Source organism: Anabrus simplex, chromosome 2, assembly GCF_040414725.1.
Source record: "Anabrus simplex isolate iqAnaSimp1 chromosome 2, ASM4041472v1, whole genome shotgun sequence".
Classification (NCBI taxonomy): Eukaryota; Metazoa; Arthropoda; class Insecta; order Orthoptera; family Tettigoniidae; genus Anabrus; species Anabrus simplex.
In genome coordinates this window covers 192,668,962-192,685,001 of record NC_090266.1, presented here as the reverse complement: position 1 = coordinate 192,685,001, position 16,040 = coordinate 192,668,962, and the positions used below count along the sequence as shown (strand labels likewise).

The following is a 16,040-nucleotide window of genomic DNA, read 5'->3' as shown; positions in this document are numbered from 1 at the left end:
TGACCAAAGGCCAGCACGCCGGACACTGTTTCCGATGATGAAATGAAGTAGAGCATCAATCCCGTCCCCGCCTCACGTCTTTCCCTGTACCGGCCAGTCAGTGAAACATAATATAATTCTATCCAATGAAAATACAAACTGATATAACAGAAGTTAATTCATTTACGAATTTTTTAGTCACACAGTGATACTTTGGACATACGATAAATATTGTAACGCGACCAAGAACGGAATTTTCCAACAACCGTGAGTAAAAAAAGAAGAGCCTTACAAATTTATAACAGTTTTTTCCTTTTGGATACAAACAGTTCTGAAATATATAAACAATGCATAAAACATCCCATTGCATATTGTGTTAAAATTTGAATTCGATCAAATAGCGTGTTTTCGGAGACACAGAGATGCCGGAATGTTGTCCCGCAAGAGTTCTTTAACGTCTCGACCTTCCAATACCACCGCCCTGAGCCAGGATCGAACCTGCCAAGGGGCAGAAGGCCTGCGTTCCCGAGCCGTTGTGAGAGTCTCTTTGTCTTTACAAAGACGGATTTGAAGTCATATGTTTTCGTATAAGTTTTAAATAATAAATGTTACAGCATCTAAATATCCATTAGTTCTGTATTTCATGACTTGAGTGGAGTGTAATTAGAGTAACTACTAAGCTCAAAAATACAGGCCTACCACTTCATTCTCGCTCTCGGTGACGTCAGGCGCTTTAGCCAATAGCAACGCTGCTCACCGGAATGACCTATCTGACCTGTGAGTTATTCCAGTTACGTTGGATAACCCAATTTCCAAGAAATACAAGGACTGTAAACGACGGTTTTGTATACCTACCCGTTATGAAAATCGGAAACGGTGCTGGTAAAGAACGCAACAGCTGAGGGGCACTGCAACTTCCCTCTGTAGGTGGGGGTAGTAGAATAACACCCACAGTATCCCCTGCCTGTCGTAAGAGGCGACTAAAGCGGGCCCCATAGGCTCTGAACTTGGGAGTCTGGGTTGGCGACCACGGAGCCCTTAGCTGAGTCCTAGCTTTATTTCCACTTACTTGTGCCGGGCTCCTCACTTTCATATATCCTTCTTCTTCAAGTGACATCTCTTTTTTTTGCTAGTTGCTTTACGTCGCACAGACACAGATAGGTCTTATGACGAAGATGGGGCAGGAAAGGGCTAGGAGTGGGAAGGAAGCGGCCGTGGCCTTAATTGAATCGATTATTTCAGAAAGCAGTCAAGTACCAAAAAAATGGAAAAATGAGTTATACGCACATTTTGGTGCTGAAACCAGTGAAGAAACGTCGTCCTATAATAGTCAGGCATTACGTTGAATTTCGTATTTAGTTCAGAAACCAGTTAAGTGACACCGCTTGGTTGGTTTCTGCGATAAACTGCTGGTACCTTTCCGGTTGGCGCTGCTGTTCTGAATCCAGAATAACCAGCTGTTCATCTGTTTTTGTTGTCATTGTTGTGTTTCTGGAATCGCATGTTCCTAGTTTTGTGAACAACTGATTCAAAAAGTGTTTCTTTTGTTCAGTGCAGTGTTTTTTTATATTCATAGTAATATGTCTCGCCTCTGGTGTAGTGGTTAGTGTGATTAGCTGCCACCCCCAGAGGTCCGGGTTCGATTCCCAGCTCTGCCACGAAATTTGAAAAAAGTGGTACGAGGGCTGGAACGGGGTCCACTCAGCCTCGAGAGGTCAACTGAGTAGAGGTGGGTTCGATTCCCACCTCAGTCATCCTAGAAGTGGTTTTCCGTGGTTTCCCACTTCTCCTCCAGGCAAATGCCGGGATGGTACCTAACTTAAGGCCACGGCCGCTTCCTTCCCTCTTCCTTGCCTGACCCATCCAATCTTCCCATCCCTCCACAAGGCCCCTGTTGAGCATAGCAGGTGAGGCCGCCTGGGCGAGGTACTGGTCATTCTCCCCAGTTGTATCCCCCGACCCAAAGTCTGAAACTCCAGGACACTGCCCTTGAGGCGGTAGAGGTGGGATCCCTCGCTGAGTCCGAGGGAAAAACCGACCCTGGAGGGTAAACAGATTAAGAAGAAGAAGTGATATGTCTGCAAATTCAGAAGCGGGTTCGAATCCCACTGTCGGCAGCCCTGAAGATGGTTTTCCGTGGTTTCCCATTTTCACACCAAGAAAATGCTGGGGCTGTAACTTAATTAAGGCCACGGACGCTTCCTTCCAACTCCTAGGCCTTTCCTATCCCGTCGTCGCCATAAGACCTATCTGTGTCGGTGCGACGTAAAGCCACTACTGTAGCAAAAATAAATCAGATGACGAACCTGTATCTAAAAAGGAAACGAGGAGTGGTAGACAAACTCACACGCGTAATATTATTCGGAATGCAAGGGTAAAAGGAGAAGGTTATATTTCTTACTCAGACAAGGAAGTATCTGGTCTGAGCCCTACATTATTCTTTGTTATTGTTTGTTTTAGGTGCCCATCAATATCAAGAAGATACGTGAACTAAATGCCTTAAAACCTTACCTGATGGAATATGAATACTTTTATGACAGCATTTTACAATGGCCTACTACAGAATGTGCTGTGGAGTTTGTTTATGCGGATTGATTACCTCCTGTCATGATGAGCAGGCATTGCTGATTTCATCCTTTTGTATCAGCAATACAGTCTAAACCTATTAAAATATGTTTTTTTAACAAACATGGGGTTTATGACAAAATCCCTTCAAAATTCAAGAACCATCCCATAAAAATATGTTTGCAACACTCGTTTATTTCAGAAACAAGTGGAAATTTGTTCCGTTTTTTTTTACGGCAAAGTTAATAAGCACAACATATTTTTCCTTAGATAGAAATTATTAAGAGATATAATACTTTCAAGCTAAAATATTAAAACCCCTACCGTCAGTCCCCGATTTCAAGTAGTTAGCGCCCTGGGCAAACAATATTTAGCCGCCCGCCCCTCTGCTCGTTCTAAAAAGTAATTAAATATTACAATTTTCAATATTATGAGTTTTTAAACAGCACATTATGCAAATACAGTTAATTCTCATAATTAAAGTTATCAAGCCAAATAAAGATAACAGCCAGATAAGAATGAGGCTGTTTTTATTGTTATTTAAAAAGCCGTTGGTTCAGTTTGATAATTTGTATGTAAGTAAATAATTTTAGAAATAAGACATGTTTTCTTCATAAAATTTAAATATATAGATTAAATTCAGGGTTTAAAGTTAGAATAGTTTAAAGTGTTTTATGCGCGGCTGTGAGCTTGCATCCGGGAGATAGTAGGTTCGAATCCCACTATCGGCAGCCCTGAAAATGGTTTTCCGTGGTTTCCCATTTTCACACCAGGCAAATCCTGGGGCTGTACCTTAATTAAGGCCACGGCCGCTTCCTTCCAACTCCTAGGCCTTTCCTATCCCATCGTCGCCATAAGACCTATCTGTGTCGGTGCGACGTAAAGCCCCTAGCAAAAAAAAGAAAAGTGTTTTATATAGTCTAATAAAATAATTGGAATAATTTGTGGAATGTAAAAGTAATTTGAGTGTAATGAATTTAAGACGTAATTCACGCAGGCCATAATTACTCGATCCGCCAGCCGCCGACCCTCAAAAACTGGCGCCCTGGGCAAATGCCCAGTCCGCCCATTTGTAAATCGGGGCCTGCTTACCGTAACATATTGTCTGATGCTAGACAGTTTCTTTCATTTTCCCAAAAATGACAGAGTTGGCGCTTGACTTGTTTCTGAAATAATCGATTCAATTAAGGTACAGCCCCAGCATTTGCTTGGTGTAAAAATGGGAAACCACGGAAAACCATCTTCAGGGCTGCCGACAGTGGGGTTCGAACCTGTTATCTCCCGAATACTGGATACTGGCCGCACTTTAGCGACTGCAGTTATCGAGCTCGGGTTTTAAGTATCTAGAACCGCCACTGCCCATATTGTAATAGGCTACAACTGAAAGAGGAACAACATATATTTGCAGCAATTTATTCTTATTCTACTAAACCTTGAAATAGTTTTATAAATGTATACACACAGAGATAATACAGAAACATTAGTAGCAACTACTATTCAGTATGCGGATTCTCAACCATTACTACATCTCTTTCTGTAACGTTACGCCACTTAGCCATTCTTTTAGTGAGATATGTCGTAGCTTATTCGAACTGACGATTCACCTCCGACCTATTCACCTCCGACCTACAATTACCAATAAAAATAAGTTCATTGTCTTAGTTTGAATAGTAAACATCATTGCGTCACTAATATAACAAAGACAATTCAATAAAGTCGGATAACACCTACCTCAGCTAAGGCAGCTGTTCTAAGTTCATTCGCAATTTCATGGTGTTCTTCACCAACATATGTCATATTCTTCGGCGTGTTTTAAAGAATAATGTCCATGAATGTTATTTTTTTTGCTAGTTTGTTTTACGTCGCACCGACACAGATATGTCTTATGGCGACGATGGGATAGGAAAGGCCTATGAGGTGGAAGGAAGCGGCCGCGGCGTTAAGGTACAGCCCCAGCATTTGCCTGGTGTGAAAATGGGAAACCACGTAAAACCATCTTCAGGGCTGACGACAGTGGGATTCGAACCCACTATCTCCGGGATGCAAGCTCACAGCCGCGCGCCTCTAACCGCACGGCCAGCTCGCCCAGTGTTAACATTTTTAATAAAGTTTAATGTCTTATTACAAATCAAGCATTTTGTCATTCCATTGCACTCGGTAAAAAGATACGGTATAATAAAACACGACAAAATATAACGTGCTATTGAAAGGTCATACCACAACTAGCGAGTAACAAAGCATTGTCAGCGTGTCCACTGCCGCTTGTTTTGAAGCAAGGGTGAGGAAGCGACTGATAGCAGCTGAAGATCTCGCTCACCACATCTCTGCGTGGGTAAGAGCTAATCTGTCATCATCCCTCTTCAAGGACAAGGCGCTGCGGCATCTGACGGAAACTGGTTGAACTACCAGCACTAGAATTCGGCCGACACTCGGAAGTCAATAAGCAGAGCTTTATTAAAATCACGATTAAATATATAAAGATACCCTAATTTTGAAGTATGTTAAAGTAGCCCCTTAGAGAAAAATATAAACTTCGCTACGGTATAGTTTGCTTCCAATTTGAACACCATCTTGACTTAAAACAAGTTTAGGAAAACCACGGTTCAGAGCTCAATTTCATATGGAGATTCGTTATTTTAATTACCATTTTATAACTATATTTGCATTTCTTTTTGAAATGTTTTTGCACTAATGAAAAGTGTATCACAGACTACCGTGCGCTATAAAAACAAAATAATTTTACCTTGTTCCGTTTCCTTATAAAAACTCTGAGAAACTTTTGACCCATGTTACAACAACTACTGAGCTGGTAGCCGGTCGTTCCAGCTCCGGCCGCCTCTTAAGTCAGAAAATGAAGAGATAAGAAACGGAGTGTCGCTCGCACCATGTTACTCAGCGCTACCGGTGTAATGCACCCCTTGCATTAGTAAACATCGTTTTCGACCGCATAGTTCTAGGCTGGTGTATGGTACAGCCGCACTATATTTGCTTTCCGCATATCAGCAATGGCTAGTGTGATCAGCAGCGGTGAATACACAGACATTATTTTAAGCTGGACAACCTGGTCGGAGTGCAACAGAAGCTCCAAACAGACGTACGCCTTCTACACACATATTTCGCATATATTTGTTCCATACAATCAACTCTTTTATCGAGTTGAATGTCTACACGCGTATAAATTAATAAGTTATTATATTTCATTTACTGCATCTTTGGCGTGTCTACAAACAGTAGTAGCTCGATAGCTGCAGTCGCTTAAGTGCAGCCAGTATGCAGTATTCGGGAGATAGTAGGTTCGAACCCCACTGTCGGCAGCCCTGAAAATGGTTTTCCGTGGTTTCCCATTTTCACACCAGACAAATGCTGGGCTTTACCATCATTAAGGCCACGGCGCTTACCTCCCACTCCTAGCCCTTTTCTCTACCATTGTCGCCATGAGACCTACCTACGTCGGTGCGATGTAAAGAAAAAAGAAATCTCCACGTAGGGTTGGGGTCATGAAGTTGTTCGTTTGTTTCGTTCTTTTAGAATTTGCTGCTTTACGTCGCACCGACACAGATAGATCTTACGGTGACTATGGGATATGAAAGGGCTACGAGTGGGAAGGAAGCCGCCATGGCCTTAATTAAGGTACAGCCCCAGCATTTGTCCCGTGTGAAAATGGGAAACCACGGAAATCCACCTTCAGGGCTGGGAATCGAACCAACTATCTTCCGTATGCAAGCTCACTGCTGCGCGACGCCAACTTCATGGGCAACTTGCTCGATGCGCCAGGAAGTGTATCCGGTAGTAAAACAGGGCCAGAAATACATGTGCGGTGTAGTTCGTACCCGCGACGCTACAGGTGTGGGGGAAAGAGGCAGAAGAAGAAAAGAATATGGGGACAGACCTAGCCATTTTTGTTAGGACTTCTTTTTCTTCTATATCTATTCATCATAATCATTACAGCTCGTAGTAAAGGTTAGAGCTATACTACTACTACTACTACTACTACTACTACTACTACTACTACTACTGCTACTACTACTACCAGCACCGCCATCAGTATTAAATCTGGTCATGTTCGTACGAGTTATTAACGCCTGTGTCCGCTTTTGTAGCTTAAAGGTTAGCACTATTAACTTCCTTCCTCGGGCACCGGGGTTCGATTCCTGGTACTGTCAGAAATTTAAGAGTGGCAGGAGAGCTGGTATGTGGTTAAATAAATGCATGCAGCTCACCTCCATTGGGAGTGTGCTTGAAAGGAGCTGCACCACCTCGGGATGAGGACGTGAGTTTACTTTTAATTTAAACACGTTGTATTTGTTTTTCACTTCACCAATCTGGAAACTCTTTACACATTCTGTAGTGTATTCGAAATGTACCGACGTCGAGTAATTTGGCCCTTTCCATAATCATACGTCGGCTCCTTGACTGCGTGGTCAACGTAGAGGTCTTTGGTTCAGACGACCCCGGTTTCGAATCCCGGCTGGGTTGAGGATTTTAATCTTAGTTGATTAATTCTCTTAGCTCGGGAACTGGGTGTTTGTGCTGTCTCCGACATTCTTGCAACTCATAACAGCCAGTTTACCAAATGCAGCAGATGCTGCCCACCCTGTTCAGAAAGTCTGCCGTACAAGGGCTGCATATGGCTAGCAATGTGAGAACATGTTCTTTTTTCTGAAGCTATAACTTTCACTATTCATCATCATCATCATCTGTTTACCCTCCAGGTTCGGCTTTTCCCTCGGACTCAGCGAGGGATCCCACCTCTACCGCCTCAAGGGCAGTGTTCTGGAGCTTCAGACTCTTGGTCGGGGGATACAACTGGGGAGAATGACCAGTACCTCGCCCAGGCGGCCTCACCTGCTATGCTGAACAGGGGCCTTGTGGAGGGATGGGAAGATTGGAAGGGATAGACAAGGAAGAGGGAAGGAAGCGGCCGTGGCCTTAAGTTAGGTACCATTCCGGCATTCGCCTGGAGGAGAAGTGGGAAACCAGGGAAAACCACTTCGAGGATGGCTGAGGTGGGAATCGAACCCACCTCTACTCAGTTGACCTCCCGAGGCTGAGTGGACCCCGTTGACCCTGTTCCAGCCCTCGTACCACTTTTCAAATTTTCGTGGCAGAGCCGGGAATCGAACCCGGACCTCCGGGGGTGGCAGCTAATCACGCTAACCACTACACCACAGAGGCGGACACTTCCACTATTACCAGTCTTAATCATATTTTAGGTGACGACCACTAGCTCTTCATCCCTTCACCGTAATATTACAATGTACCTTTGTGTTGTTCTTTGATGTCTCACATAGTTTAAAATTCAAAATAATTATTGTGAATAATTTCATATTTTACTTCTACTTAACACATGCTTCAACATTAAGAATAACTGACCAGCCACCCAATTAATCTTGAAATGTCACGCGTTGACCGACTAAAAGGCCTAAATTGTTATATTAACTTAAAAGGTTGAGAAATGTTTGTGGGTTACTGTAGTCACGTCCTAGTTCGTGAACCATGGGCAACGGCTGAGTGGCCTAGTAAGTGGTCCTGAGAGTCGGGATACCAGTTGCTATGGAATGGGAGTGGGCATTTCGGACATATTCTGAGTCGTGGCCCTCCTTGTGCTCAGGCGGCTAGGACTACACAATTCACCGGTGGTCCATAACCCGTTAGAGGAGAGATCCTCACTTGGACTATGTGCAAGTAGGGCAGCATCCTGCTTCATGAATTTACCGAGCTCAGAACACTTTAAGCAAGCCTCGGACCTATGGGAGTAATGGAGTCCCACTCCCATTTGACAGGCGAGGGACTCCTTGGAAACAACTTGGCGAACGAAATGGAATTCGATGGGGAGCTATCAATATTAATGGGGCTTATGGAAGAAAGAAGGTAGAACTTGCTGAGTCAGCAAAGAGGATGCATCTGGATGTGCTAGGAGTAAGTGATATTCGGGTAAGGGGAGATAAGGAGGAAGAGATAGGAGATTATAAAGTGTACTTGACGGGTGTTAGAAAGGGAAGGGCAGAGTCTGGGGTAGGGCTCTTTATCAGGAATACCATTGCACGCAACATAGTTTCTGTTAGGCACGTAAGTGAGCGAATGATGTGGGTAGATTTGTCGGTGGGAGGAATTAGGACAAGAATTGTGTCCGTGTATTCACCATGTGAGGGTGCAGATGAGGATGAAGTTGACAAGTTTTATGAAGCATTGAGTGACATCGTGGTCAGGGTCAACAGCAAGGATAGAATAGTGCTAACGGGCGATTTCAATGCGAGAGTTGGGAATAGAACTGAAGGATACGAAAGGGTGATTGGTAAATGTGGGGAAGATATGGAAGCTAATGGGAATGGGAAGCGTTTGCTGGACTTCTGTGCTAGTATGGGTTTAGCTGTTACGAATACATTCTTCAAGTATAAGGCTATTCACCGCTACACATGGGAGGCTAGGGGTACCAGATCCATAATAGACTATATCTTAACAGACTTTGAATTCAGGAAATCTTTTAGGAATGTACGAGTTTTTCGGGGATTTTTCGATGATACAGACCATTATCTGATCTGTAGTGAACTAAGTATCTCTAGGGTTAGGGTAGAGAAAGTGAAATCTGTCTGCAAACGAATAAGGGTAGAAAATCTCCAGGACGAGGAAATTAGACAGAAGTACATGGATATGATTAGTGAGAAGTTTCGAACAGTAGACAGTAAGCAGATTCAGGATATAGAAAGTGAATGGGTGGCATACAGGGATGCTGTAGTAGAAACAGCAAGGGAATGCCTAGGAACAACTGTGTGTAAAGATGGGAAAAGGCGAACATCTTGGTGGAATGATGAAGTGAGAGCAGCCTGCAAACGTAAAAAGAAGGCTTATCAGAAATGGCTCCAAACAAGGGCCGAGGCAGACAGGGATTTGTACGTAGATGAAAGAAACAGAGCGAAACAAATAGTTGTTGAATCCAAAAAGAAGTCATGGGAAGATTTTGGTAATAACCTGGAAAGGCTAGGTCAAGCAGCAGGGAAACCTTTCTGGACAGTAATAAAGAATCTTAGGAAGGGAGGGAAAAAAGAAATGAACAGGGTTTTGAGTAATTCAGGTGAACTTATAACAGATCCCATGGAATCACTGGAGAGGTGGAGGGAATATTTTGAACATCTTCTCAATGTAAAAGGAAATCATCATGGTGGTGTTGCAACTAGTCAAGCTCATGGGGAGGAGGAAAATGATGTTGGTGAAATTATGCTTGAGGAAGTGGAAAGGATAGTAAATAAACTCCATTGTCATAAGGCAGCAGGAATAGATGAAATTAGACCTGAAATGGTGAAGTATAGTGGGAAGGCAGGGATGAAATGGCTTCATAGAGTAGTAAAATTAGCGTGGAGTGTTGTTAAGGTACCTTCAGATTGGACAAAAGCAGTAATTGCACCTATCTATAAGCAAGGGAACAGGAAAGATTGCAACAACTATCGAGGTATCTCATTGATTAGTATACCAGGCAAAGTATTCACAAGCATCTTCGAAGGGAGGGTGCGATCAATCGTTGAGAGGAAGTTGGATGGAAACCAGTGTGGTTTCAGACCACAGAGAGGCTGTCAGGATCAGATTTTCAGTATGCGCCAGGTAATTGAAAAATGCTACGAGAGGAATAGGCAGTTGTGTTTATGTTTCGTAGATCTAGAGAAAGCATATGACAGGGTACCGAGGGAAAAGATGTTCGCTATACTGGGGGACTATGGAATTAAAGGTAGATTATTAAAATCAATCAAAGGCATTTATGTTGACAATAGGGCTTCAGTGAGAATTGATGGTAGAATGAGTTCTTGGTTCAGGGTACTTACAGGAGTTAGACAAGGCTGTAATCTTTCACCTTTGCTGTTTGTAGTTTACATGGATCATATGCTGAAAGGTATAAAATGGCAGGGAGGGATTCAGTTAGGTGGAAATGTAGTAAGCAGCCTGGCCTATGCTGACGACTTGGTCTTAATGGCAGACTGTGCCGAAAGCCTGCAGTCTAACATCTTGGAACTTGAAAATAGGTGCAATGAGTATGGTATGAAAATTAGCCTCTCGAAGACTAAATTGATGTCAGTAGGTAAGAAATCCAACAGAATTGAATGTCAGATTGGTGATACAAAGCTAGAACAGGTGGATAATTTCAAGTATTTAGGTTGTGTGTTTTCCCAGGATGGTAATATAGTAAGTGAAATTGAATCAAGGTGTAGTAAAGCTAATGCAGTGAGCTCGCAGTTGCGATCAGCAGTATTCTGTAAGAAGGAAGTCAGGTCCCAGACGAAACTATCTTTACATCGGTCTGTTTTCAGACCAACTTTGCTTTATGGGAGCGAAAGCTGGGTGGACTCAGGATATCTTATTCATAAGTTAGAAGTAACAGACATGAAAGTAGCAAGAATGATTGCTGGTACAAACAGGTGGGAACAATGGTAGGAGGGAACTCGGAATGAGGAGATAAAGGCTAATTTAGGAATGAACTCGATGGATGAAGCTGTACGCATAAACCGGCTTCGGTGGTGGGGTGATGTGAGGCGAATGGAGGAGGATAGGTTACCTAGGAGAATAATGGACTCTGTTATGGAGGGTAAGAGAAGTAGAGGGAGACCAAGACGACGATGGTTAGACTCTGTTTCTAACGATTTAAAGATAAGAGGTATAGAACTAAATGAGGCCACAACACTAGTTGCAAATCGAGGATTGTGGCGACGTTTAGTAAATTCTCAGAGGCTTGCAGACTGAACGCTGAAAGGCATAACAGTCTATAATGATAATGTATGTATGTATGTATGTATGTTGAGAAAGTTGAACGGAAGCCTGTGCTATATTGTAGTACGTAGTGCAATATTCCAGAATCTCATGTTCGTGACCTATGACTGCAGTTTCAACACGGATATGCACTAGTTTCCGTTCTCTTTGCAATTCATTAGGTGCCTTGGGTTCAAGAGTAACACAAGTCAATTGTAACATTTCAAATCTGTCGCAAGATACTATAGGCCTACCTACAACAACCAATGTGTGGCAGTACCAGCACTTTTAAAGATACTGGAATCAGAAAGCGGGAAGGTATTATTTGAATTTTGTGTGTGTTACTGAGAGGAAAGCGATGTTGTTGGTCTCAAGTAAAATTCCACCTCGTTTGAATGTTTCATCTGATGAATTTCAGATCAGGAATTATAATTTACCTGACCAATAAATGTAAAGAAAATAAATTATTTCATTTAATACAGCCTATGACATTCACTGCTAGTGATTTTAACGTTATCGTGTGTTGTTTTTAAAATGGCGATGTGGGGTCAATTGTAACATTTCTCGTGGGGACGACTATAACCTGTTACATTTGACCCCATAGACAACATGCCTCCTTCTCTGTATGCTTCCTTCTGCTTTAGCCTGCTGGATTAATTACCGGGACAATTTAAATCATTCACAAAACGAGTAAGCATAGAAGTGTATTATCAACATGAGCCGATGATTGTGCATGGAAAGTGAACAAAACACCACCTACAGTATGATTCCAGTGTATGAGACCCTCACCAGGATTACTTGATTCGTGAACTGGAAAAATTCCAAAGAAAATTAGCTCGATTTGTTCTGTGTGATTACCGACAAAATAGTAGCGTAATGAAAATGTTGCGAAGCTTGGGCTGTGAAGACTTGGGAGAAAGGAGACGAGCTGCTCGACTAAGTGGTATGTTTCGAGATGTCAGTGGCGTGGGATGACATTAGCAGACGGGTAAGTTTGAGTGGTCTTTCTAAAAGTAGGAAATAGGAAGAAAAAATTGGAATTCAAGAGAACAAATTGGGGCAAATAATCGTTTATACGAAGGGAGGATAGGTATTGGAATAATTTACCAAGGGGGATGTTCAATAAATTTCCAAATTCATTGCAATTATTTAAGAAATGACTAGGTAGACGACACATAGGGCATCTGCCACATGGGCGACTGCCCTAAATGCAGTGATGATTGATCAGTGGTGTACAACGAAAGCGATGCCTTTTCACACGAAGAATATTCTTACATTGTGTTCACGGACAACTCCCTCTAACAAAAATAACGACATCCGGCTCCACGGCTGAATGGTTAGCTTGCTGGCCTTTGGTCCAAGGGATTCCGGGTTCGATTCCCAGCCAGACAGATTGGGTAATTTAACCTTCGTTGGTGATTTCCGTTGGCTCGGGGGCTGGGGGTGTGTGCCGTCCTTAGCATTAGAATTCATAATATATAAACCACATACTCGCAGGTCGCCTATAAGGCATCAACGCGTTTTAGATATACCAATGGGGAACTCTGATGTGAAGTACCCAAACTGCTTCTGTGATTAATACGTATACAATATTTTCGCCTTGTAAGTGCTATTCTTTGTATATCTCTACTTTTGTCTCAAACATTCCGATATTTCAACATATTGCTACTTCCGTGACTTTTTGTTATACGTTATTTTATGTTAAATACAATGTACGACATGATTCTGCCAAATATGCTGTATCGGGAAATAAAAGTTAATGAAGTGTGTTACAATTAGTCTAGTAGTGGGGACAATTATAACGGTGCGCACTAACACAATGGCTTATTATTGTGAATGTGAATTTGTTGTTTTGAAAATGTAATGTGATGTAAGTATTCCAAAACTACCTCATTCCTCATTTCCCTAGTACGCCTCTTCAGTGATGCCTAGGCCATCTATGACGGCTAATGGTGAAGCTGTTGAGGATCCTACCAGCCTTCGGGCTGAATACCCAACATACATACATAAGTATTCCCAAATGTTCAGAGATATCATTCCAGTAACTTCGGCCTTATTGCCGAGGAAGAAGAGCAATGTGTCTCCCCTACCTAAGCTCGGTATTGCTAATTACTAGATGTACGGCTTTATAAATCATAGAATCGACTTAGTATATTCAGAATTCAATCCTGAAATTCGTCGTTCTTTATAAGATTAATCAACTTGTTGCAGAAAGTACTTTGGTGCATTATATAGATATCTGAATTTCGTGTCCCGAATGTGTGAATGTGTTTTCTTTACTGCCCTTCACAGAGCACACACTTTACCCTGATGTATACTGGGATACAGTGTTGTCTCTTTTGGATATGGCACGTCCAATATCTATATCAGTTCAAATTAATTACCGATGCAATAGCAGGTTGAACAGCAGTAAACTGCTAAATGTTTACAACAGTAAGCCAGATTAATATGCTAATATTAAGCGGAAATTTAGCTTCTATAATTTGCCAAATCTACAGAAATCTAATCCATTCTTCGAGTTAAAATATATGGTGCTTTCATAGTTGGTTGGACTGACAACATTATATCCCAGTACCTTGCGGGATAAAATTGAAATAAAGCTAGGAAATAACTGTCTTATTTTTCGTTTTTCAGAAGTTGATCAGCATACTAACTAAAATGTAGACCTCGTAATACTACTGTAATAATATTATGGTTGCAGTTTCACTTTTAGCTTACCCATTTCAAGCCCTATTATTATTATTATTATTATTATTATTATTATTAGTATTATTAGACTATTATTATCATTGTTATTGTTGTAACGTGATATTGCAAAACCTGCAGTCACACAGGTTATAACGTAGTTTCAATACAATTGAGTACGCGAGGAATATTCTAAAAATATCGTGCGGGCCTTCCCAGTAAGGTGGCTGTCGTCCGAAACGGTAGGTCACGGTCCGTGCGGTTGTAAGTTCACGTAAAATTGGATGTCCCGCAGCTACGATCACAAAATTAGCATTCATCTTCTTGATATTACAAATGGTATGGCACCATAAAAATATATGTGAAATGAAAAGAAATTCTTAATTTACCCTAAGTAGTATTTGGCTGAGTAAAACTAGTTCGGGATAGAATAATTTTGAAGTGGATCTCGGAACTTTAATAACTGTATGATTCTAGAAATTTTCTTGGAGTGTAAACGGAAATACCCACATAATGACCGCACTTCGTATAGCCAACGGCAGCCATCGTGACACAAGAATGACACTCAACATTGCTTTCTTATTCCTGTAAGTAAACACGTCTATGGGAGTTGACACTGACAAACCAAATTAACGTTTACATGCAGCACTCGCTTCCAAAATCCCACGATATGGCCCTAAGTTGAGCCTGGGAGTTAAGCTAGTATACTACGTCGTGTTAACAGAGAGGACGAGACGGCGGTGGTACTCACCAGTCAGTACAGAAGAAGACTCTCCACACACGTCTGCTTCGCTGGCTGCAGCTCCGCGCACTGAACATGCAACTGCATGAGCGAGCTCTTTCTTACTTCCACTGTGACCTCCTTTTTGTCTTTCTCCCCCGTGTTCTTTGTTACCTCCCATTCAGTACTACTGTACACTTCAACTCAACTTTGAACTCATCTGTGTTTCTCATCACATCATTTATCGAACGTTAATTTGGGAATGAGATACCGTCGTTCATCAACACCATACACTTTTGTATATCCGGGAGATAGTGGGTTCGAACCCGCTGTCGGCAGCCCTGAAGATGGTTTTCCGTGGTTTCCCATTTTCACACCAGGCAAATGCTGGGGCTGTACCTTAATTAAGGCCACGGCCGCTTCTTTCCCACTCCTAGGCCTTTCCTCTCCCATCTATCTGTGTCGGTGCGACGTAAAGCAAATAACAAAAGAAAACACTTTTGTATATAGCAAGTGTCTGTTAGGGGCTGCCTAGTCGAGGTCGTAAAGACATGTACGGTGGTTCACTTGGAAGGACGTGGGTACGGTTCTCTGTCAGGAAGTCGAAACATTTGACAACGAGATTTGCATTTCTGGAGAGGTACAGGGCATGGAGGTTCACTCGACGTATACCAGAAATTAATACCAGGTTAATGCTGGGGTTAGGGGGCAAATGCGGCCAGGCGTTGGGTAAAACTCATTAGATATTCCACTTCGTGCGAGCCTCCGCGGATCAGACGACAGCGCGCCGGCCTCTCGCCGATGGGTTTCGTGGTTCAAATCCCGGTCACTCCATGTCGGATTTGTGCTGGACAAAGCGAAGGTGGGACAGGTCTTTCTCCGGGTATTTGGGTTTTACCTCTCAATTGCATCCCAGCAACACGCTCAGCAACACACTCCAATATCATTTCATTTCATCTGTCAGTCATTATTTATTGCCCCAGAGGAGTGCGACAGGCTTCGGCAGCTGGCACAATTCCTATCCTCGCCACTAGTTGGGGGATTCATTCATTCCATTTCTGACCCTATCGAATGACTGAAAACAGGCTGTGGACATTCCACTTCGAGCCGAGGATACGGATAGTGGAAGCTTTTACCTTCCACTCCTGCAAGGGTTTTCCTGCCCTGTACGAAGTTAGCTTTGCTTCGATAAGTTTCTGGTAACTAGCGCCACACACTATTATTATTATTATTATTATTATTATTATTATTATTATTATTATTATTATTATTATTATTATTATTATTATTATTATTGAAAATTGGTACGAGGAATGGAAAAGGGTCCAGGACATTTAGTTTCTACCGCCTGTCGTTT

At 42.4% G+C, this 16,040-nt stretch overlaps 1 protein-coding gene across 2 annotated transcripts in view; it reads right to left on the bottom strand.

The window, feature by feature from the left end:
* The window catches only part of LOC136862736 (putative fatty acyl-CoA reductase CG5065), a 331,924-nt gene extending 317,154 nt beyond the window's left edge, over positions 1 to 14,770 (bottom strand). The window contains exon 1 of one of the 2 annotated variants that reach the window (XM_067138961.2): positions 14,714 to 14,770. The gene's annotated coding sequence lies outside the window, so the exon portion shown is untranslated. The remainder of the gene's footprint in view (positions 1 to 14,713) is intronic. The other variant, XM_067138962.2, reaches the window with a different exon arrangement.
* Between the last annotated feature and the right edge of the window lie 1,270 nt (positions 14,771 to 16,040).